At 43.9% G+C, this 23,682-nt stretch overlaps 1 long non-coding RNA gene across 1 annotated transcript; it reads left to right on the top strand.

The window, feature by feature from the left end:
* The first annotated feature begins 15,511 nt into the window (after positions 1-15,511).
* Positions 15,512-23,414, top strand: LOC142179423 (uncharacterized). The gene is made up of 2 exons (XR_012707487.1): positions 15,512-16,080; positions 23,153-23,414. It is a non-coding gene; the product is annotated as an uncharacterized LOC142179423 (long non-coding RNA).
* Positions 23,415-23,682: the final 268 nt, after the last annotated feature.

Here is a 23,682-nt window from a genome sequence, read left to right as displayed (position 1 = left end):
TTTAGTTGTATTCAACATTGAATCTTCAAGTTTAATTTATCAATTAATTAATATGAGTTTTTATTCATCTATTTCTTTGTTTTCTTCTCTAATTATGAGTAGCTAGACCCATAATCTAGGGTTGTGGCTCAACCCTAGTATGGGTAATTGATGGGTCTTGTGTTTTAGGGCTAGATTGACTATGAGTGTTTGATATTTGGGCTAATTTCATGTTTAATTGCTGAATTAGTGGTTGCAAACAATAGTTTGTGTTTAGTTGACTTTGGTTCTTCTTAAGAAAGAGAGTCTAAGTCTCTGAAATTGGTCCAACAAGGAATTGAGGCATACTCAAGAGATTGATATCCCCAATTAAAGGGTTAAACCTAGAGATAGTAATACCCGACTTGAACCTTGATTGCTTGTGCAAATTTGCATACCCAATTGGTCTTGAGAAAGTCAATTTGGGTAAAATCACTCGAACCACCGAGAGGTGTAGAGTGAGTAAAATCGTGCAAAGTTATATCATACTCCCCAAATATGTCAATAATGTCTTAAACTCAAATATCTGTCAATTGACCAACTAGGAGAAAGTCACTACCCTAGTTCCTTTTAACCATTTGAACAACCCGTAATATTTTACTCTTAGTTTATTCTAGTTTAATTTAGCATTGTAGTTGATAAAATTAGAAGCAAAACAAAAACCCAAAAATGTTTAGAAGTGCGATTTGGAACACATACACGACTCTAAATTAGATAGATATCCGACTCGAACTTCTAGCTCTCTGTGGAAATCGATCCCGACCCTAAATCAGGTAAAAGCTGCTTCGACCCTCTCTCGCTACTCAATAATAGTACAGGGTAGGCCTCGATCAGTAAACCCCTTCCGTTTGAGGAGATCTCCCCGCCAAGATGGCATCGGCCATAAATGTGGGCACAGGTGTCATCTGTGACGCACCCACCTTACTCCTACCGGTGTCCACGACCGCATCCTTCCCAAGCTCCACTCTCCTCATTTTTCTCAGTAACGACTCGTCCCTGTCAGAGGATTCGTCCAAGAGGTGAGGGGTCGGTATGGAAGAGGCCTCTTCCCTCACAACCATATCCCGAGAAGGACCTTCCATTTATATCGGCTGACCACGACCCCCTTGAATGGATTCATTCAAAGTAAATTGCATTCCTGCAGCAGGGATAGCCTGTTGGAATGCAGGGATTGGGGCCCTCCGCCTAGAAGTTCCTCGGCCTGTAATCATGAAGAGTCGTATCAATAGACAACGGTATATAACCAACGAAGTGCTATAAGGGAAGACATTTACCAGATGAAACTCTCCGCCCATAACGTTTCACGAAGGCAGAGAAGAGGAAGTTGTGAACGAAGAATGGGAGAAGAGGAAGCAGAAAGTTGTTGGAACAAATGCAGTAGGGATGAGAAAGGATAACCAGAAATCAAATGGCCAAGAGTTTTTGAAAAAACAAACCCTCAACCTATTTATAGGATTGGGTGGCGCCAGAATCGAAATGGAAGGCTGCAGAGTGGCACCAAAATCGAAGCGACAAGACCTCAACCCCTATCTCAAAAACACGCATAATGATGATCCACGTGGAGGTGACGTCATTTCCCAATAAGGTACACTATCCGGTGTCTTGGTGAGCACGCTGACTGCCCAATATTGGTCAAGCCGTAACATTTCGTAGGACCAAATTTCTCCACAAGAGCGAGTGGTGTCCGCTTATCAAGGATGCACCAAGTTGCAACCTTGACAAGCGGAGGGACTAACTGTAGGGGTCCAAATTTGGACGACCACGACCATCGATGAATACGACAAACGACGAGATCCTCGTAGCTCAACGTCTTGTGGAGGACGACAGACAAGCAAACAGAGATTGCGTGACTTTTACAGTAGTGTAGGCCCAATATGGGGCATTAGGAATATTCTTTCGAATATTCCGTATGATTTGTCTTTTAGGGTTTAGAAGAGGTTTGTCCCTTATATATAGTGAAAAAAACAACCTTGTAAGGGGCTATCTTTTCTTGTGCTTATTTCCAGCTAAGTACATTGATTGTAATACTTGTCCACATAAACGATTGGTATCTTTATTTTTCGATCATTGATCTTTAATAGATCAAAAAATATTATCCACTATGTTCATCTTGTATACCTTGGGTTCTAGAGATTATTATACTTAGCTAAGATTTACTCCTTCATTTTCTTTAATTGATTTATTCAAAAAGATTTCAATATCTTTTGATTCAAACAATAATCATTAATTCTTTTCACAAAGATTATTATGCATTATTAGTTGTGCTTACTGGAAAAATTCAAAATATTCCATGTATCTTTGGTGTGTGTATTTTAATTCAAATTGACGACAGTGAATATAGACACTGTCGTTGTCCGCATTGTAAATTAAATCAACTACACTACTTTTTAATCTCCAACATATTTCTGGAGGGATAGCTTCATTACAACAGTGATCATTAGTGGAATCAAATGATTACCATGTGATTGTGCACTCCTATTTTTATAGCTACTACGTAATTACTAATTCTTGATACAGATGAGATTATCCGTTTAAAGGTTCAATATTCATTAATTAAATAGAAGACTTTCTACTAATTTCTCCAATACGGTTCCGCCAAGAGTCCAAAAGGCATCATACATGGCTTGACTTTGATATCATCCTAGTCTTTGTTTATTAAGTTAATCGCTTAACTTCACTCTATCAAACATCGTTCATTTTTTGTCAACAAAAGGACAAAATCAATAGTTTCACAAGTTCTTGTTCTTTGCTGTTGTCCGCAGCAAAGAAAACCAGGTCACTCGACCATCGAGCGGCTGCTGGGACTACTGCTTTGACCTCAGAGTCGAATCTTGATACCGAAGGGGAGGATGATGATGGAAGACCGCTAAGGAGGAGAACGAGGTCGAGTGTGAGAGACTTGCAGGCGCCTCGGTCGGAGGCCGCTGAGTCCAGAATGGCTGGCTCCGGTTGGGCTCGAGGGACGGGGGTCTTTGAAGGTGATGTTGATGTAGCTTCGAATTGCGCAGTCGATTTTGCTGTAGCTTCCGCCAGGGGAACCGCTAGCGGTGGTTTTGAAGGGTCGGGGGTCAGAGCCTTCCACGAACGTGGGTTGCCACTTGGAGAAATTGGCAACCTGAACGACTTTATGTCGAGTTTTCCGGTCTCGTTGGGGGAACTGCGGGATGCCCACGGGATGATCGGTGCCACAGCGGGGACCCCTCTCGAAGGGGGATATTTTTTTGCCAACATCTTTGATGGCGTTATTGATAGAGTTGATCTGAATATTCCTGGCGCCGTTACAGCGGTGGAGAAGTCCATGCAGCAGGTGATAGTCATTTCTCGTGCATTTCTTTCATCCTCGAGCATCATTCTTCGTCTTTTTAACTTTTTCGCTATGCCGCAGTGTAAGGAGATGTACAATCATGCTACCCTCCGGCTCCGCGGGGAGCTTTCTTACCACGAAAAGGAGCGTAAGAAGGTTACTTTGAAGCTGCGAGATTCAGAGGCTCGCTCTGCCCGGGGAGATAAAGAACTGGGGGAACTTCGGGCCACTTTGGGAACGGCGCTCCGGGAGAAGGCCAGTCTTGCTACTCAGGTACTTTGCCTTGCTCGTACCCGACCTTTTACCCCGTATTCACATACCTTCCATATTCTTATATTTATTGGCCTACCCTTCTCACGTAGGTCGAGCAGAGTGGCTCGCAGATTAATCAATTTATTACAGAAATCTCTGGGTTGAGAGCGCGAAACAAAATAGCGGCATGGGAGTTGGCGACATCCCAGGATCTTCTCAAGGATGCTCCCAATGAGATTGCTGATTTGGTTGCGGCTATGTCCGAGGTTGAACAAGATGCTGCTACTTATCTGGAGGACACGACCACATTGGATATAATAGCTCGTGACATATCCATAGCAGCTGAGTAGAAGCTAATCCAAGCTATCGAGCATGCTAAGGCGGAGGCGAGGAGAGAGACCCTGGAGGAACTTGGGGCCAGAGGCATCGACCTGTCAGCTGATCTTAAGGAGGCCCGTGCAGTGGAGGAAAAACTGGCGCTTTTGATTTCCCCCGATAAGGGCGAAGATAATAGTGACGAAGAGTAGTCTCCGAGCAGTTTTTGCATACCTTCCCTTTTGCTTTGTATGCCGCCCCCAAGGAATGAATATTGTAAAGACGTTTTCTTTTTGACAATGTAGAAAAGGAGTTTTAACTCTGTTAGACCTTCTCCTTGCCCTTTTGCTTTTGTGTTTTAGCTTTCGCCTCGCAACGTCGGCCCTTTGGGGATTGCTCCCAGACCAACTGGGGCCCTGAAACTGGCCATGCCCCGGGTTAAATCGATAGCTCCTCTTGAACCGATGTTTGTGACATCGGGGGTCTACCCGAGGTCCCGTAGTTTTTCTGAGTCACGTGGGAGCCAGAGTGATTCCGCCAGTACATTCCCTTAGGAGAGAATGACATTAACGCGACCAGAATTAATTGGCCTTCTTGGGTAAGCGGGCAGTTGTTGCTTTTCCCCTATATATCTGCTCATATGTCTCTTAAGTGGCGAATTTGCTGTTCTTGATAAGGCTATCTCTTCTGCAGAGCCTGGCGCTTTGTGTTAGTCCTTCTGCTTCACTATTTCAGAAGATTTTGCTTATATCCTTACTTTCTTCCCCCTAGTTTTCCATATCCATGGCCGCTGCTTTGACATCCTCATCGGGTGGAGGGGACTCTCCCCTGCATTCCACATTCGGTCGGTGCCAGCGGCTCGCCTTTGATGTCGGGAGAAGGATCGAGATGCTTTGCCTCGAGGAGGGTTGTCACGCCGGGGAAACCTCCTAATGTTCCGGGCCATCGAGAGCATGTGTCGAGGATCATTTCATTAGCGAGGGAGGAAAACCTCAAGATGATCAGAAAAGAATACGGATGGAGGGAAGGCGCAATTTTGCAAGTACCTTCCCCCAAGGAGAGTGTCATGACTTATGTTGAGGGATTTTTTGAGTGTATACGCCCATGTTTTCATGTTGGGTTCCCCAGATCAGGTCGTGCTGGATTTCTGTCGAAGATATCAACTAATGTTGGCGCAAGTTCATCCCTCTCTTTGGAGAATAGTGCAAGCGATGAGATATTTTGCCGAAAAGGCCGGGATAGAATTTACCCTTAACAACCTCATGAGGTTGTATAGGCTATTGTGCTACCGGGGCCTGATTTCTCTTCAGCGTCGATCCACCCGAGCTTCTGTAATTGGCAACGATGAGGATGAGGACCCTGGATGGATGAATTGGTTCATTCGGATCCGAACCACCAATGTTATTCATGGATAATTTCTGCCATTTCCTAAATGGAACTTCACACGTTTGTGCTTCATATGAACTGTCTTCGTTTCAACCTGAGGCTGGCTCCGCAACGATATCTTTTTGTTCTTTATTTGCAGCAACCCATTGGTCGCCCGGTGTGGTCCCTAATTTAGCCGAGTGGTCTCGTAAGCTGGCAGCTTGCTCGATTTATGATAGGTGCCGGTGGCGAGATTTGTCAAAAAGGAGATGGGAGGCGAAGCACCATGGTAAGTTCTCGGTGCTCTACGCTCTGCCTCCTAAGAAATGGCATCTTTCCTATTGGCTTATTTGATTTATTTGTGGCAGGCGCCGGGAGTCCTTTCAAGGTGAGGCCATGTCCCTCGGGGGAGGAGGAGAGGTTGCTGGCCTCGGGATCAAGGAGTGCCGATAAAAGGAAAGATGTTCCGGGGTACGAAAAGGCTTGTAGCGAGGCGACTTCTTTGTAGCGATTGAGGAGAAGTGACTCGATCGATCAGCGACCTTCTGGAACTGGTACTCCACCGGACGTTGCTTCGACCTTCGGCGAGGCTCAGCGTTTTGGCCTTATGGTGAGTTTCGACTGCTGTAAGAATTTTCTGGCTCGTGCTCTTCTTGTTTTTCCTTATCTAGATTTCTTTCATAGGCCTTAGATAGACTTAAAGCCGAGCTGCTTCATTGTGAGGCCCTGTTGCGGGAGGCTCTAGATAGAGAGAAATCCCTCAAGATTCTTTGTGCGGTAAAGGAAAGCAAGCTCATCTCTTTATGACGTGAGGTGGACCGGAGCCGGGTCCGGGAGGCCCTCCCGGAGAAACAGGTACTCTGCATTTCATGCCGGCTTGTATTCCTTTTTTATCTTGGCGTCTTGATTTATTGCTATTTCAGTTGAAGGGCAAGGCTGATGAGTTGAGAAAACTATAGGGCGAGCTTTTGCCAAGTCAAATGCGAATTCACCGAGCTGCAGGCGCATGTGAATGCCCATTTTTGTGGCAAAGGAGAGGGCTTAGGACGGAGTTTCCACTGTTAAGGCACAAATCCAGATCGTCCGTGCGAATGATTCTGCTCGGACAGAGATGATCGCAAGTCTCTCATCCGAGCTTTTGAGGGCTAAAACCGAGGTGGTGAATGTATGGGCCGAGGTTGTGATGAATAATACCAGGGCAGGGTAGAAAGTGGCGGCCTATTCAATGAGCGCTGCCGCTGCTAAAGCTGAGCCGAAGAGTGCACTCGATCGAGCAAGCAATAGCAAGGAATATGTGAGGTGCAGATCCCGGAGGGAAATCCTCGAGGAGATTCATACCTGGAATTTCGATCTCTCAGGGGAGATCGAGCAAGCCAAAGAAGAGGAGTATGATTCCAAGTTCCTTTTGTCCGATATCGAGGATGATGAGGAGGGAGCTACCAGGCCATAGTTGCCGAAAGGGGGAACGTCTATTCCCTGCCTTCTTCTTTGTGCATATAGATTTCATAATATGTCGTAGGTTGAGGTTGTGCTCCACCGCCAATATGTAAAAATAAGAGGGGGAATCCCCAGTTTGTATCTTCTGTACTCTTGTTTGTCAAGATTTCAATCGGGTCGATTCGTCCTTTGGATTGATAGAAATCTCCGAACCTGCAATATGGCCCCGATGTCTATTAGGCCAGGGACAGCGTTTTTTATTTTTTGCCCTTAGGCTTGCACACTTTAACTGTCTTCGGGTTCAGTCTACGAGTCGGGATCCGACTCGAGTTCAAGTTACCCTCGAGTTTTACGTTTGCACGGGCTGGCGATAGTGGCTCTTACGCTTTGGGTCGGAGCGACCTTTTATATATGTGGCCCTTAGGCATGTATAGTTAACTATTTTGGATCCGGTCTCCGAATCGAGTTACGACTCGAGCTCATTTTAATCCTCAAGTTTTCAATTTTCATGCTGGCGACAGTGGCTTTTATGCTGTTTGGTCGTTGAGATCTTTTAGTGTGCGGCCCGGAGGCTTGTTTGATTGGCGACAATGGCTCTTACTCTTTTGCCCATGGGCATTTTGTAGGCTTTGTTTTCCTCTCATTAAGGTCTTTTTGAAATTATTTTGCCTGACCCGTCGTTGGCTCTAGAAGAACCTCGATTTCAAGTCATTAGCGGCGATGTTCGAGCACCTCAAAGCCCATTTTCCTGTTGAGGGAAACCTATTTTAACTGGTTCTTTTCGAAGTATATTCGAAGTAGTGGCCTGTGATTTTGTTAGCGACAGTCGGGCATCCCTGAGTCGCGTTAATTTGGCTAATACAGCCGCTTTGACCATAATCATATGTGTTTGCCCGGAGCCATTTTTTATCCCGAGTGATAGTTTAGTCGTCTACACTAAGGGTATGCCCTTTCAGGATTCTTACAAAAGCGACGAATATCCTAAACTTCGGGATTGTGTTTTATGCCTGTAGAAAGGTCTTACAAAATTTTCATACCTGTTGAGGTCTTATAGTTTTTTCATGCCTGTTGAGGTCTTACAGTTTGTCATGCCTATTAAGGTCTTACAATTTTTGTTGCTATGTAGAATAGATCTGGTTATACCAAGTCTGCCCGCTCGGGGTTTTACGGTCTTGGGTTTTCTAGTGTGCGGCGATTGGCGACAATCTTCGAGTCATCAAGTTTGCTTAGGCTCGAAGGACGTTATTCGTGAGCTCGGAATTACCTTGTTTGGGCCTTATGAGCCCGGAGTTCCGACCCTGGGGTTGTGCGGGTGCCAAACTGTTGATGCTAAGTCTCCAAGTATTTCGGGATGCATTTGGTGGAGGGACCCTTGCCATAGGCATGCTGAAATTCCTTTTTCCGGAGTATGAGATGCTGAAAGATATTCTTTATTGCTTGGCGTAAATACATGTTGTGTTGTTGTTGCGAGCTCGTCCCACGCGGGCGCAGCTCCTTGGACCGTTTGGTCCAGTACATTATTTCCTATTGGAGCTTTGTTCGTCATTTCCCGGAGCGGCACTGTTTGCAAAGAATTTACATATCACACCAGATCTAGAGGCCCTTCACCACCTCCTCCTCCAAGTAATACAAAAGGCAAAGGAAAAGCAAAAATGGACGACTTAAGTGGTATCCGAAAGGAGAATGTTGAGAACGCAGAAACTTCAGATGGCTAGAGTACTCCGGCACCAAATAATCTAGTCCTGAGATTGAAACAAAAGATACTGGAGCTACAAGGAGAGCTTGAGTAGGTTCGCAACTTGGCAAACTTGTCACTCACCCTGAATGTCCCCGACATCAACCACAAAACACAAAGAACCATGCACCTCCCCAAAACACACCAAACAAACATCTACAAAACCTGCCTGCATCACATCAATACGCAACCCCACCTCAAAATTTCAATCCCTTACCAATACCAACTCCGCTACAACATCACCATTAACCAATTCAGTACCCACCAACCACCACTTACCACACTCCCCAGAACACGCCATAACCCATTTCCGATCCTCAAAACTCAACCAATGACCATCACTACACCCAAGTCCCTGGCACTCATCAAAACAATCCTATATATGTGGAAACCGTACCTCACTCTAATCAACCAACTTCCTATACATCAGAATTAGCTGAGAAGGACCTGCTCATTAAAAATATGGCCGAAGAACTCAAGAAATTGACAAGTCGGGTCCAGGGTGTCGAAGGCGGCAAAGGGATAGAAGGTTTGAACTTTGAAGACCTATGCATACAGCCAGATGTAGAACTGCCAGAGGGGTACAAACCTCCCAAGTTCGAGATGTTTGACGATACAAGTGATCCTGGGGTTCATCTGAGGACCTTTTGTGATAAGCTTGTCAGGGTCGGGAAAGACGATAAGATCCAGATGAAACTCTTTATGAGGAGTCTTACTGGAGATGCTTTGTCCTGGTACATCAGCCAGGATCCTAAGAAATGGTCCAATTAGGTGGGTGTTTACTGTGAAAATGGTAACAACAATTAAATTTGTAAATAGGATTCTAAAAATACGTGATCTATTCCCGAGCTAGTTATTAAGGCAATTAGTGCTAAGAATGTGAAGTATAATGATGAAAAAGCAAGTTAGAATGAAGCAGTGACTAAACCAAAGGTGGGTGTTTCCCGGTTGCAAAGTCGGCCTACAGGGACCTCGAGGACGAGGTTTGCACCGGGCTCGAGCTATCGAGGGATATCGGGAATGGGATAAAAGGTGGAAGTATGGCTAATCGAAGCTCTATATTACCAATATTGAGCAAAGTAGTGGAGAACAAATGAGAAAACGATAAAAATGCTAAGGCGACCTCGGGCCAGTAAGAATGAACAATTTAGAAGAAAGAGGGAGAGAGAAGTATTATTGCTCTTGTGGAGAAATGGAGTAACATCCATCCCCTTTTACAAAGAGGTGGGGATCCCCTTTATATAGGAAGGGAATTTCTTGTAATACAAAACGTGTTAAAAAAGAAAGTACAGAGATAGGATGGCTAGATGTAGTGCCTCAAAAATGGACCTTAGATAGGCTGATCTTGTCAGGTTGAGTCGCGTGTCTTGAGAACCTCCCTCTGCTTACTGCAGCCCACTATACTAGTTGGGATAAGATCAACTCCTGGGCAAACCTCGAGGATGAGTCTCGACCTTGGCTCCGAGCTTCGAGGGGCGTGACCGCGAAATGACCTTATGATGGGGAATTCGGGCCCCCAGATTTGTCGTACACAGATAGTCTTCGCATCTCTAATAACGAAGGTGATGGGAAGTGATGAGAAACTATCTTGAACTCCTATTTCCTCTGGCGTCCCTGAGAACAGTTGCTGGCCGTCAAGGCGTGCTATGTGTGCTATTACTGCGGATTCCATCATTGACTGCGGCAGTTGGCTCCCTTTAATGTCCCCACGATGCTCTTATAAATATTTGCTTCTTCCATTTCGGATCCTATTCAGAACCTTTTAGTGATGTCCGTTATTCCTCTGTTCCTTGCTTTTTTCTTAGGAGCGTGACCCTCCCTATTTTCTTCTTTGCCTGGGCTTTCTCAAGGATGGAGTATATTTCTACTGCTGCTTCTCATGAGGTTGCGGGCTCGTCCTCTTCGTTCTTCTCTCAAGGCGAAGTGACAGCTCCACCCCGTTCGAGGAGTGCGTCCAAGGACCCTTTGCGATGACTTCAGATTTTAGGGCCGAGAGACCCTCCTCAAAATTAGGACGCTGTGAACCAGTAACTCGATATATTAGTCTATAACGAATATCGGGAGAGTGAGGGCCGATTGTCGCTGGGGGGAGGTTGTGCCCATGGAAATTTCCGCTCAGGATGAAGACATTACGGCTTATAGGGCCGTCTTTCTAAGCGTGTATACCTACCCATTTACTTTAGGACTGGCGGAACCGTCTCTACCCCCGATAGACCCTATGGTTCTCGATTTTTGCTGGAGTTACCAGGTGACTTTGGGTCAGATCCATTCTTCGTTCTGGCGTGTGGTTTATATGATCAGGCATTATTCGAGCATGATAGAGGGAATGTCCTTCACTCTGAATCATTTATTCTGGATGTATAACCCTCGCCTCCTTCACAGGGACTTAATCAATCTTCGTCGTCGAGCCCCAAGATCCCTTTTTGCCTGTACCGAGGATTTTAGGGACGATGAGTGGTTGAGTCGATTTGTCCGAGTGAGGACATCTGATCTGATCCCAATGGAAGGGATGTCGCTCCCTGAAAAGTGTAATGTCGCGCGTAAGTGGATGCGGGGCCTCTGCTTCCCTTTGATGATTTCTCCTTATGTTCCTGACTCTGTTATTTCTTCTATGTCTTTTCAATCGCGGCGATCTATCCTGGAGCGGTGCCGGATTTGTGGGATTGGGTCGGCCATTTATACTCAATATGCCCGTTTAATGATCGTTCATGGAGGGATCTATCTCGAGCCCAGTGGGAAGCAAAAGATCATGGTAAGTTCTGAGTTTTTGACGTATCCGAGCATTCTAGCGCAGCTTGTTGCTAGCGGCTCTTTCCTTTTTGTGCATTTGATCCCCATATCTATGAAAGTCTGGGAGGATTCCCACTGATAAGGGAGGTGCCGCCCGCCGAAGGGGATATCCAGATGCTTGACAAGGAGAAGAAAAGGCAAAGAGGTGCCTCGACCGAGCCACCAGAGCTAAAAAGGACCAAAGTGGAGGAGTCCAAGGTTGATTTATCAGTTCCGGCTTCTGGCCCGACAGGAAACCCTCAGGCTAAAGGTGAGGGAGAAAACAACTTTTTGGCACCCTCCAAAGATCATTTAGGGCCAATTGTTCCTCGGGCCGAGGGGATAAATTCCTCCGGACAGGAGTCTGATACTGGCTCGGCCCGTTTTCATGGAGGCGAGGCAACAGATGGGGTGTCGAGTACTGGTTTTGACTAGGCAGGTGGCCGGAGTCCTTCTCGAGTTGGGACGTCCTTAGCAGGCGATCTGAAGGAGCCTCGATCGAGGGACCTAGAATGCACGGGGGGCGAACATTCAGACTGACCCTGCTGGCCCATTGGTTATTGTTGATTCCTCGAAAGAGGGATCACCTCCATCTTCCGAAATGCGAGACGAGCCTTGTAAGGATCTTCCTGAGGCGGGAACACTGATTGAAGGTGGAGACACACTTGGGAGGCCGGCGATCACTCTTGAAGGTAGCTCTAGGATCAATGTTTCCTCTATTTTCGGTGAGATGGGCAGGCTTTGTGAGCGGGTAACTCCATTCATCATCTTTTCGTTGCTTCGGGCCACTCCGATCTTTATTCCCTTAACGTTTTTACATGATTTAAAGCCGAAGCGCTTTATAGCTAGGCCCTCGCCCAGTATCAGTAAAGGATTTGATCTCAAACGGGTAGGAGATAATTAAGGAAAGAATTTTGATTAAAGCCTTTTCAAAGTAGCATAAAAGGGGTAAATACATAAAGGCTATTTAAGGATAGGGTCTTGACAGTACATGGCTGTAACATTTAAGGAAAGAAAATCAATTAATAGCCAAGAAATCAGCATTATAAGCTCAATTCGAGTGGACGTGGTGGTTTCTGAAAGGGATAGCCTTAAGAGGAGGGTCACCTCGATTGAGCTTCAGCTTCAGGATGCGATGGAGGACAGTGGCAAGTACAAGAGTCTTTTTTCCGAGCTGGTGGCCGCACTACTTCGGATTAGAGCCGAGGCCGAGGCGCTTGTATCTTTACAAGGGGAAAAGAGTGGTCGCTTAAGATTCTTGTGATGAGAGTACCTTTGAAGGGGTAGACCCAGCTTTACCTCAAACCGCGGGCCGCGCTTGACCGGACCTTCAAAGCTTAACCACCGAGGGCGCATTGGAAGGCAGCTCGAGCGGAGTTAGAAATAGGGGAGGATCTCCAGAGAGAGGGGACGCTGTTGAGAAGGGACCGTGGGGGGATTCGTAAACGCCTTGATGCGACCTTTGAGGCCGTTGATTTGGCAATATGTTTAGGCTATGTTGTTTTTTTTTTCATCGATCTACCTGTCTGCATATGGTGCTTTTATTTTGGCATATGTATAAGGAGAAAATCTCATGACTTTGTCCCCCTTATTGGCAAGAGAACTTTGAATCCGAAGTGTAGCTATGTGGCCTGTTTAGGCTGGTTGATGCAGTCTCTAATATGAGTTGCCGCGGGGAGGGGGGGGGGTCTCGTGCCTTTGCTCGATCGGTTGGCATAGAGTCTCCGGGTCAGATTTGTCTTGTGCTTTTGGGCATTTACTATTTTTCAACTATTTTGGGTCCAGCCTCCGAGTTGCGTTGTGACCGAGCTGCAATTAGCCCTCACGTTTTCTCCTGCCTGCATGGCTGGATGATGATGGCTCCTTGTGCTTTGGGTCGAAGTGACCTTACGGGCGCGCAGCTTGGAGATTTAACTTAGCTGACGATGGTATAGTTTGGGCCGTGTCCTTAAGCATATTATGGTTTAATTGTCCTCGGATCCAATCACGATTCAAGCTGTAATCGACCCTTAGATTTCCTTGAAATCCCGGCCGACAATAGTGGCATTTATGCCGTGCCCTTAGGCATATTGCAATTTTCCGGATCAAGTCTCCGAATCGCGTTGCGATTCGAGCTGTAATTGACCCTTAGGTTTCCTTGAGATTCCGGCCGGTGGTAGTGGCATTTATGTCGTGCCCTTAGGCGTATTACGATTTTCTGGGTCCAGTCTCCGAGTCGCGTTGCGACTCGAGTTATAATCGACCCTCGAATCTCATTGAGTTTCCGGCCGGTGATAGTGGCATTTATGCCGTTTGTTGAGACCTTTTAGTATGTGGCCCGTAGGCTTGCTTAGTTAACTATTTTGGATCCGGTCTCCGAATCGGGTTACGATTCGAGCTCACTTTAATCCTCAAGTCGTCAATATTCAAACTGGCGATAATGGCTCTTACGCTGTATGGTCGTAGAGACCTTTCAATATGAGGCTCGTAGGATTGCTTAGCTGGCGACAATGGCTCTTACGCTGTTTTTGCCCATGGGTTTTTTTGTAGGCTCTATTTTCGCTCGTTTAGGTCTTTTACAATATTTTTGCCTGACTCGTCGTCGGTTCTAGAAGAACCTCAATTTCAAGTCGTTGTCAGTGATGTTTTGAGCACTTCATACGGTTCATAGCTCATTGGTCGAGTAGATCGATGCTATTTCAATTTGGAGCTGGCGTGGTCGGAACTCATTTTTGCCTGTTGAGGGAAGCCTGTTTTAACTGGTTCTTTCTGAAGTATATTCAGAGGATTTTTAGCGACAGTCGGGTGTCCCCGAGTCGCGTTATTTTGGTTGTATCAGCTATTTTGACCGTATTCATATGTGTTTGGCCGTGGCCATTTTTGATCCCAAATGGCAGTTTAGGCGTATACACCGAGGGTATGCCCTTTAGGGATTCTTACAAATGCGATGTATAGCACAAACTATGGGATTTTCATGCATGTTGAGGTCTTACAGTTTGTCATACCTATTGAGGTCTTACAGTTTATCATGCCTTTTGAGGTCTTACAGTTTGTAAAATGGATATGGTTATGCCGAGGCTGCTCGCTAGGGTCTTACAATTTCGGATTTTCCAGTGCACGGCGATTGGCGATAATTTCCAAGTCATCGAGTTTGTTTAAGCTTGAATACCGCTTCTCGTGAACTTGGAGTTGTATTATGAGGGTTTTGTGAGCCCGGAGTTCTGACCCTGGGGTCGTGTGGGCACTAAATCGTTTAAGTCTCCGAATATCTCGGGACGCATTTGGTGGAGAGGCCTTTGCCGTGAATATGCCAAAATAGCCTTTTCCGAAGTAAGAAATGCCAAAAAGATATTCTTTATTGCTTGGCATAAATATAAGCCGTGAATACATATTGTCCCATTTGCTATCTGGCATATTTGATAAACAGGAATAATAACAACCAAAACAATACAAAAAACCCTATCAATATCGACCACATCATTGTTAGGGCTACTGAATTTCTCCTCTTAACTGAAAATAGTATTCTGCCTTCTCCAAAAATCCACATCAATATTAAATGGTATATACCCCTAAAGGGATGGTTCAAACTAAACATAGATGCAAGTTTCAACAAAAAATTGCAAAATTATGGCCTGGGTGGAGTAATCAGAAAGGCTAATGGTCACTGGATAGTTGGCTTTGCAAAATAAGCTCATACACATGGGTCACTACATGGCGAGATCAAAGCATTACTAGCAGGACTTAAAACAGCTCATACTTGGGGGATGTTCCCTCTCCAAATTAAAACAGATTCGACGGAGCTAATTTTGTCAATCCAACAAGGTAATAATCTTTAAGATAACATTGCTAACAAATGCAGTTTGTTAATGGACCAATAAAAGTAGGTAATCATCCAACATGAGTTCAGGCAAGGGAATAAAGTAGCTCACCAGATGGCAAATAAGGCAACTGCTGATCTCAGGAAGAAGAAAGTTTTTGTGGAACCACCAGATTTGATGATGTAAAAAATCTAGTAGAAAGTAATTTACTAGAACAATATATTTTAAGGAAACTACTATCTTATGATGCTTGTAAAAATTTAGCAAGCCTAGGTAACCAAAGTGTCCTGTGCGACACTAACTATGAATCTCATGTACTACATGTTCTTTAACCTTTAATATGTATATTTTCTTTTTGCTCAAAAAAAAAATCATGTGGGCTAGTTCTTGATGAGGGCCCAAAATAACTCAAAATCCGCCTACCCAGTCCAACCCCACAAGCCTAATCCGGTCCAACCCCTTGATACCCAAACGACCGCATTTTATTTCCCAATAACCTCATCTGTTGATCAATTATAATCTAAAGACTAGGAACTGAAATACCAAAGTCCTTATATCTGTCGGAACAGACCCCCCAAAGACCCCTCTCATAACTCACCCCTCTTCTCTCTCTCACCCTTCACCGTCGGCTGCCGTCAAAAATTGCCTATGGCAGAAGCTCGTCGCCAAACAAACACAAAGTTTCACCCCATCCAACTTCTCCTCAATCCAAATCCCTTACCAATTTCCCCTGAAATCCTCACCAAAATCAAGGAATAGTAGATCTAGGAATTCAAAAATCTAAATCTACCCCTTTTCGATTTTTCCCTAAATTCTGGCCGTTTTGGGTTTAATATCAACATTATTCATCCCCTTTTGATAAGTACCATAGACTGGTGCTAGGTTCGTCTCATTTCGAGGCCGCCAGAACCTGGATAAACTCCGTTTGACCTCATAATTCACACCTGCCTTGCTTTATCTCTTTCTCCCGCTAGTGGAAAATATTGATATATACAACATTGGTCGACATGAGGAGATTTGGCCAGTGTTGTGCAATAATTTCTTGGCTTGTCTAATTTTGTTTTGGCTACCCGATTTTAACTCAATAGGTAAATCTTTCTTCTCCCTTTATTTGTTTCAATTGTGTGATTAGTTGGCCAATTAAATTAGTCACAATTGTTAGAGTAGTGGTAGTTAATTTAGTACAACATACTCTAATACCCTCATTGTCTGATTATTTAGATGTTATTTTGCCTTGGTAGTAAAGTTAATTAGTTTAATTGCATTTTCAGAATCGTTTGAGAGCTGACCATCAGTCGTTAACTTTTGATATCTGAAAATATGCAATTTCCTTTGTTGTTGGAAAATGATTTGATTTTAAGGAATTTGGGCTTGTTATGTTTAGTAGACAGACCCAATAAATACATATCCCATAGGAGAACAAATTTTTTAATCATAGGCCTTTCATCCAAGAATCCGAATATTTTAACAAGTGAAAAACAGAGATCAAAGGGGAATTTGGGAGATAAAACTTAGGGGAATTTGTCTGTTGCTGCTAGTAAGTTTCTAGAATAGAGAAGAGGAGTCACTTTGCAATAGGAAAATACAGGATTTAGGTTGAAATAGGTAAATACAATAAGTAAAAGGGTTAAAAAGGAAGGGAAAGAAAAATCTAATTGGACAGCTGTCCAAAATCTGTTAAAAAAGAATTTATAACTTTCCCATTTTTGGGATGACAAATTTTCTCGCATATTCCTTGGATTTTTCTGCATAAACCTCACTCACATTCTCATTTTAAAAGGGCACATGTTCATTTCAACATTCTTCATAAAACACCCTTTTGATTTCTGCTTTTTTCATTCAAGAAAACACACAGATTCCAGCAATTTCGAAGAAAATTTCATACAAAAATAGAAAAGTCAGCAGCAAAAATTGTTTGAAGCTGTTACTGCCTTGTTTTTGTTTTTTATTTCTCATGGGTTTCTAAATTTTGTGCTGGTTATATGCTGTTGAATTAGTTGTATCTACTTTGCTGAGCTCGTTGGACTGTTTTTCTACCTTTATTTGGCCTTTTTCGAACCTTTACATTATTGTCAAGGCATGAAATTTGATTTTTTTTTGAGTCATGTAATTATTTTTAGGCTCTTTTGATGATATAAACTACATTCTATTTGCTTGTGTGTATGAAAAAAATGTTCTTCAATGATGTTTGCCAATTTGGTTCGACCTTTAACTGTTCTGATGATTAGACTTAGTATAGCTCTATGTAGCATAGTATAACTGTTCTGGAGCATAGAAAGATGAAATACAGGACGCACACACGATAAGCTAGGTGGAAAAGCAAGCTCATAAGGCACCTCCCCAATCCTCCGAAGCACCTCAAAAGGCCCAATGAACCGAGGGCTCAATTTTCCCTTCTTCCCAAATCTCATAACACCCTTCATGGGTGAAACCTTCAGTATAACCTTCTCCCAAACCATGTAAGACACGTCACTAACCTTTCCGTCAGCATAACTCTTTTTCTCGACTGAGCTGTAAGAAGCCGCTCCTGAATCACTTTCACCTTGTCCAAAGCATCTTGAACCAAGTCTGTACCCAAAGGAGTAGCCTCGCCCGGCTCAAACCAACCCACTAGAGGCCTACACTGCCTCCCATATAAAGCCTCATATGGAGCCATCTGAATACTCAATTGATAACTTTTTTTATATGAAAACTCTACGAGCGATAGAAACTGGTCCCATGAACCCCAAAAATCAATGGCACAAGCGCCGAACATGTCCTCCAATATCTAAATAGTGCCCTCAGATTGTCCATCCATCTGAGGGTGAAAAGTTGTTCTCAACTAAACCTGAGGACCCAGCTCTCGCTGCACGGCCCTTCAAAATTGTGATGTAAACTGAGTACCTCTATTTGAAATGACAAAAATCGGGACACCATGCAGGCAAACAATCTCTCGTATATATAAATCTCCGCTAACCGCTCTGAAGAATAGGTAGTACATACAAGAATGAAGTGCGCGGACTTAGTCAACCGATCGACAATCACCCAAATAGCATCAAACTTCCTCAAAGTCCGTGGGAGTCCAACTACAAAATTCATGGTGATCCGCCCCACTTCCACTCTGGAATATCCATCTGCTGAAGCAAGCCACCCGGTCTCTAATGCTCATATTTCACCTGCTGACAATTGAGACACTGAGCTACAAACCCCACGATATCCTTCTTCATCCTCCTCCACCAATAGTATTGTCTCAAATCCTAGTACATCTTTGCAGCACCCAAGTGGATGGAATACTGTGAGCTATGGGCCTCCTCCAAAATCAACTCCCGAAGCCCACTAACATTAGGCACACATATCCGTCCCAGCATCCTCAATACCCCATCATCACCAATAGTCACATATCTGGCATCGTCGTGCTGAACTCTGCCCTTAAGGACAATCAAATGAGGGTCATCATATTGGCGGTCTCTAATACAATCAAACAAGGAAGACCGAGAAACCACACAAGCTAAGATTCGACTGGGCTTCGAAATATCCAACCTCACAAACTGATTAGCTAAGGCATGAACATCAACTGCAAGAGGTCTTTCCCCAATAAAAATATATGCCAAACTGCCCATACTCACCGCCTTTCTACTCAAGGCACCGGCCACTACATTGGCCTTTCTCGTATGGTACAAGATAGTAATATCATAGTCGTTTAGCAGCTCTAACCATATCTGCTGCCTCAAATTGATATCCTTCTTCTTGAATAGGTGTTGGAGGCTACGATGATCAGTAAACACCTCACAAGACACACCATAGAGATAATGCCTCCAAATCTTCAATGCGTGAACAATGACAGCCAACTCGAAATCATGAACATGGTAGTTCTTCTCATGGGGCTTTAACTAACGAGAAGCATAAGCGATCACTCTACAATAATACATCAACACACACCTGATGCCGATCTGAGAAGCATAACAATATACTGTATAAGAACCTGAAGCTGATGGTAAAACTATCACTAGAGTTGTGGTCAAGGCAGTCTTGAGCTTCTGAAAGCTCGCTTCACTCATCCGACCACCTGAAAAGAGCACCCTTTTGAGTCAATTTGGTCAATGGTGATGCAATAGATGAAAATCTCCGAACGAACTGACGGTAATAACCCTCCAAACAAAGAAAACTACGAATATCTAATGTTGAGGATGGTCTGGGCCAACTCTGGACTGCCTCTAGATTCTTCAGATCAACCTGAATAACCCTCACTGGACACCACGTGCACCAAGAACGCAACTGAACCGAGCCAAAACTCACACTTGGAGAACTTAGCATAAAGTTTCTCCTTCCACAACCGCTGTAATACTACTCTCAAATGCTCAGCGTGTTCCTCCTGACTACGCGAGTGCACCAGAATAACATCAATAAATACAATAACAAACGAGTCTAGATAAGGCCGAAACATGATGTTCATCAAATGCATGTATGTTTTCAGGGCATTGATAAGCCAAAAAGACATCACAATGAACTCATAATGACCATATCAGGTCTTAAAAGTTGTCTTAAGAATGTTTGAGTCCCTGATCTTCTACCGGTGATACCCTAACCTGAGATCAATCGTGGAGAACATTCTCGCTCCCTGAAGTTAGTCAAATAAATCATCAATACGAGGTAAAGGATACTTGTTCTTGATTGTGACTTTGTTCAACTGCCTGTAATCAATGCACATCCTCAACGTGCTATCTTTCTTCTTCCCAAATAGAACAAGCGCATCCCAAGACGATGCACTAGGCCAAATAAACCTTTATTGAGGAGTTCCTGAAGCTGCTCCTTAAACTCCTTTAACTCTGCTGGTGCCATATGATACAATGGAATAGAAATGGGTTGAGTGTCCAGCATCAAATCAATACCAAAGTCAATATCCCTGTTCGGCGGCATGCCTGGCAGTTTTAGAGGAAAAGCATCCCGGAAATCCCTCACTACCGGAACTGAATCAATGGGAGGGGTCTCTACACCGACATCCCTAACAAAATCCAAATAAGAAAGACAAACCTTTCCAACTATTAGTTGGGCCCTCAAAAATAAAATCACTCTACTGCGAACATAATCCGAGGAACCCCGCCACTCAATCCATGGCACCCCCGATATAGTCAACGTCACTGTCTTAGCATGGCAGTCTAAAATAGCACGACATAGAGACGGCCAATCCATGCCTAATATCACATTTAAATCAACTATACTAAGCAATACAAGGTATTCTCGGGTCTCCAAACCTCCAATAATCGCCACACACGACCGATATACACGGTCCACAATAACAGTATCACCCACCGGAGTAGATACACAAACATATGAAACAAGAGATTCACAGGGCGTATCCAAATAATGAGCAAAATATTATGACACATATGAAAAAGTGGGACTAGGATCAAATAATACAGAAGCATCCCTGTGGAAAACTGAAACAATACCTGTGATCAGAGCATCTGAAGCAATAACATCTGGTCTGGCTGGGAGTGCATAGAAACGGGCCTAACCACCACCTGCTCGACCTCTCCCTAGGGCAACCCTAGCTAGATGGGTGGATGGTGAAGTAACTGGTGCTGAAGTCGATGGCTGACTCCTCTACTGAGGCGGACCCCCATGACGACGAGGACACTTCCTCCATATATTCCCCAACACTCCACACTTATAATAACCCCTAGTGCTGATGACAGGGACTGAAGGGAACCCCTAACACCGAGATGACTAGTACAAGAACCTGGCATTGAGGAGCCCTGAACTGATGGAGCACATGACCAACTTGTGACGACCCGGCAAGTCATATCATGAATTACTGCTCTGTTTTCCCCATTTCTGCTTCTTATTGCTTTATTTATCAGTTTTATATGTGATTGTATTGGTTGGATTGGGTTCGGAAAGGATTTGGTAAGGTTTGAAACACTTAGTCTCTTTTTAGGAAGCTTAAGTTGGAAAAGTAAATCAGATGTAGACTTATGTGTTAGAGGGATCGAATGTGAGTTTCGATGATTCATATAGCTTTGGGAGGTGATTTGGGACTTAGGATCATGATCAGAATAAGTTTTGGAGGTTCAGAGTAGATTTAGGCTTCAATTGGCGAAATTGGATTTTCGGTGTTTTCCGGTTGATAGGTGAGATTTTGATATAGAGGTCGAAATGGAATTCAAAGAGTTGCAATAGTTCCGTTGTGTCATTTGGGATGTGTGTGAAAAATTTCAGGTCATTCGGACATGGTTTGGTTGGGATTTTTATCAAAAGTAAAATTCGAAAGATTTTGGAAACTTAGGCTTGAATCCGATGTGTTTTGGTTGATTCGATGTTTTTTGAGATGTTTTGAAGATTGTTATAAGTTTGAATAAGTGCATGGGATATTTTTGTACTTTTGTTTGAGGTCCCGGGGGCCTCGGGGTGATTTCGAATGGTTGACGGAGAATTTGGAATTTTGAGGGAAGCTGCAGATTTTCTGCTTTTGGCATTTCCGCACCTGCGGATTGGGGACCGAAGGTGCGAGGGGGAAGGCCGCAGAAGTGGAAGAAGGTGAGAGAGGTTGTGACCGCATAATCGGTTGGTGAACCGTACCTATGATGGCGCAGGTGCAGCTAGTGCATCACAAATGCGATTTTGGCTGTTTAAGTGAATAACCGTAGAAGAGGCTCTTGGACCGCTAAAGTGGTACCGCAGATACGGTGGATTGACCGCAGATGAAAAAATTCCTGGGTCAGAATGTATATATTTATTCCTTCGCGAATTGCATAGGGTTTAACCATTTTTAAACGTGATTTCTAGAGTTTTGGACGATTTTGAAGAGAGAATTCAAGGAGACTTCATTGAGTAAGGATTTTGGACCTAAAACTCGTTCCTATGGTATTATTTCACAGATTAGAGCTATAATTAATGGAATTTAAGAGTTAAATTTGGGGAAAACTAGGGCTTAGAAACTTAAGCCTTTGATTGAGGATTTTAAGGATCATTGGTGGTCGGATTTTAGAACTTTGATATGTATGAACTCGCGGGGAGATAAGGAATCCATTGATGTTAATTTTATCGAATTCGGAGACGTGAGCCCGGGGTCGGATTTTGGTAATTTCGGGATTTATGCTATAAATTGATTATTTTCGCTTGGGCTCTGTTCCTTTAGCATATTTTGACGTTGTGATTCTGATTTTGGATAGTTTTGATGCGAGTGGAGGCCGATTCGAGGAGCAAAGGCGTCGCGGTCTAGAGACTTGACCGGATTGAGGTGAGCAATGATTGCAAATAATGTTCTGAGGATGTGAAACCTCGGATTGCACATCGTTGTGCTATATTGAGGTGATGCACACGATTGATGACGAGCGTGGGGTCGTGCATTGTTGGGGATTGTGACTTAGTCCGTCCCGAATGACTATTTTACCGCTTATTTGACTGAAAAGTATTTGCTATCATCATGATTTAGGCTGAATGTCATATTTGGGCCTCGTGAAATCTATTTGCACCATTCGGGGATTTTTATTGATATTTCCTCACTGTTTTGACTTTATACTTGGACTCATTCATGTTTATTCCACTGTTTTCATAACTCAGCCAGTTATACTCTGTTTTAACACTTAAATAATCTTTTAAATGATAATCGGGCTGAGAATCATGTTTTACTATTGCCCGAGTGGCTTGTGAGGATTTTGACCGAGTAAGGCTGAGGGCCTATGTTGTGAGGAAACACTGACTATAATTATGAGGCCGAGGGCCTAAGATATGTAAGCCACGAGGTGGCTTGATTTATATAAGGTCGAGAGCCTAGTGATGATGCCACGAGATGGCTTGATATTGTGCTTGGGCCGTAAGGGGCCCCTTCATGAGTTTGCACACCTCCAGTGAGGGGGGTACCCATTGTGACGTGAGTTATAGACTAAGGGGCTAGTATTGTTTCTGAGATATTGCCCGAGGGGCGGACTTGTTGACATTGTGCCCGAGGGGCGATCCTTTATGTGTCTATCTTTCTTGTTTGCATGTCTTTTGCTTGCTTAATTTTAAAAAAAAGGGCTTTTATGATGTTTAAACTGAACTAAAATGATTTTTACATATCTTTAATGCTTCACTATAACATGTAATGTGCCTTACGTGATTTCTTGCTTTCAGTCTTTATTTATGACTATTACTCATTGAGTCGGAGCACTCACTTTACTCCATGCATCCCCTGTGTAGATTCAGGCGTATTAGGTCCAGCCAGCGAGTGTTGATCTTTCCAGCTCAGGTGGATTCGCAGATTTTCTAGGTAGTTGTCAGCGTTCGCAGCCCAGATCTTCTTCCTTTATCTTATCTTCCCCTGTTTTAGATTGTATCGGACTATGTAGACCTTTCTGGTATTATCCGAGTTTTAGATGCTCATGACTAGTGACACCCAGGTATCGAGTTGTGTTGGGTTATTTTTTCGCAAATTATACTATTATCTACTGCTTTGAGATTATTTATTATGATTTAGACTTATTTCTTATTGTTTAATTGCCTAAAACCAAAATGGGAAAGTGTCTGCTAACCTTGTCTTCACGAGAGGCGCCATCACGATCGTGTTCGCGTTTAGGGTCGTGCCAAGTTGGTATCAGAGCCTAGGTTACATAGGTCTCATGAGTCATGAGCAGGTTTAGTAGAGTCTCGCGGATCGGTATAGAGATGTCTATATTTATCCTTGAGAGGCTGTAGAACCTTTTGGAAAACTTCATATTCTTGAAATTCTT

Source organism: Nicotiana tabacum, chromosome 3, assembly GCF_000715075.1.
Source record: "Nicotiana tabacum cultivar K326 chromosome 3, ASM71507v2, whole genome shotgun sequence".
Classification (NCBI taxonomy): domain Eukaryota; kingdom Viridiplantae; phylum Streptophyta; class Magnoliopsida; order Solanales; family Solanaceae; genus Nicotiana; species Nicotiana tabacum.
This window is presented reverse-complemented; position numbering and strand designations above follow the sequence as displayed.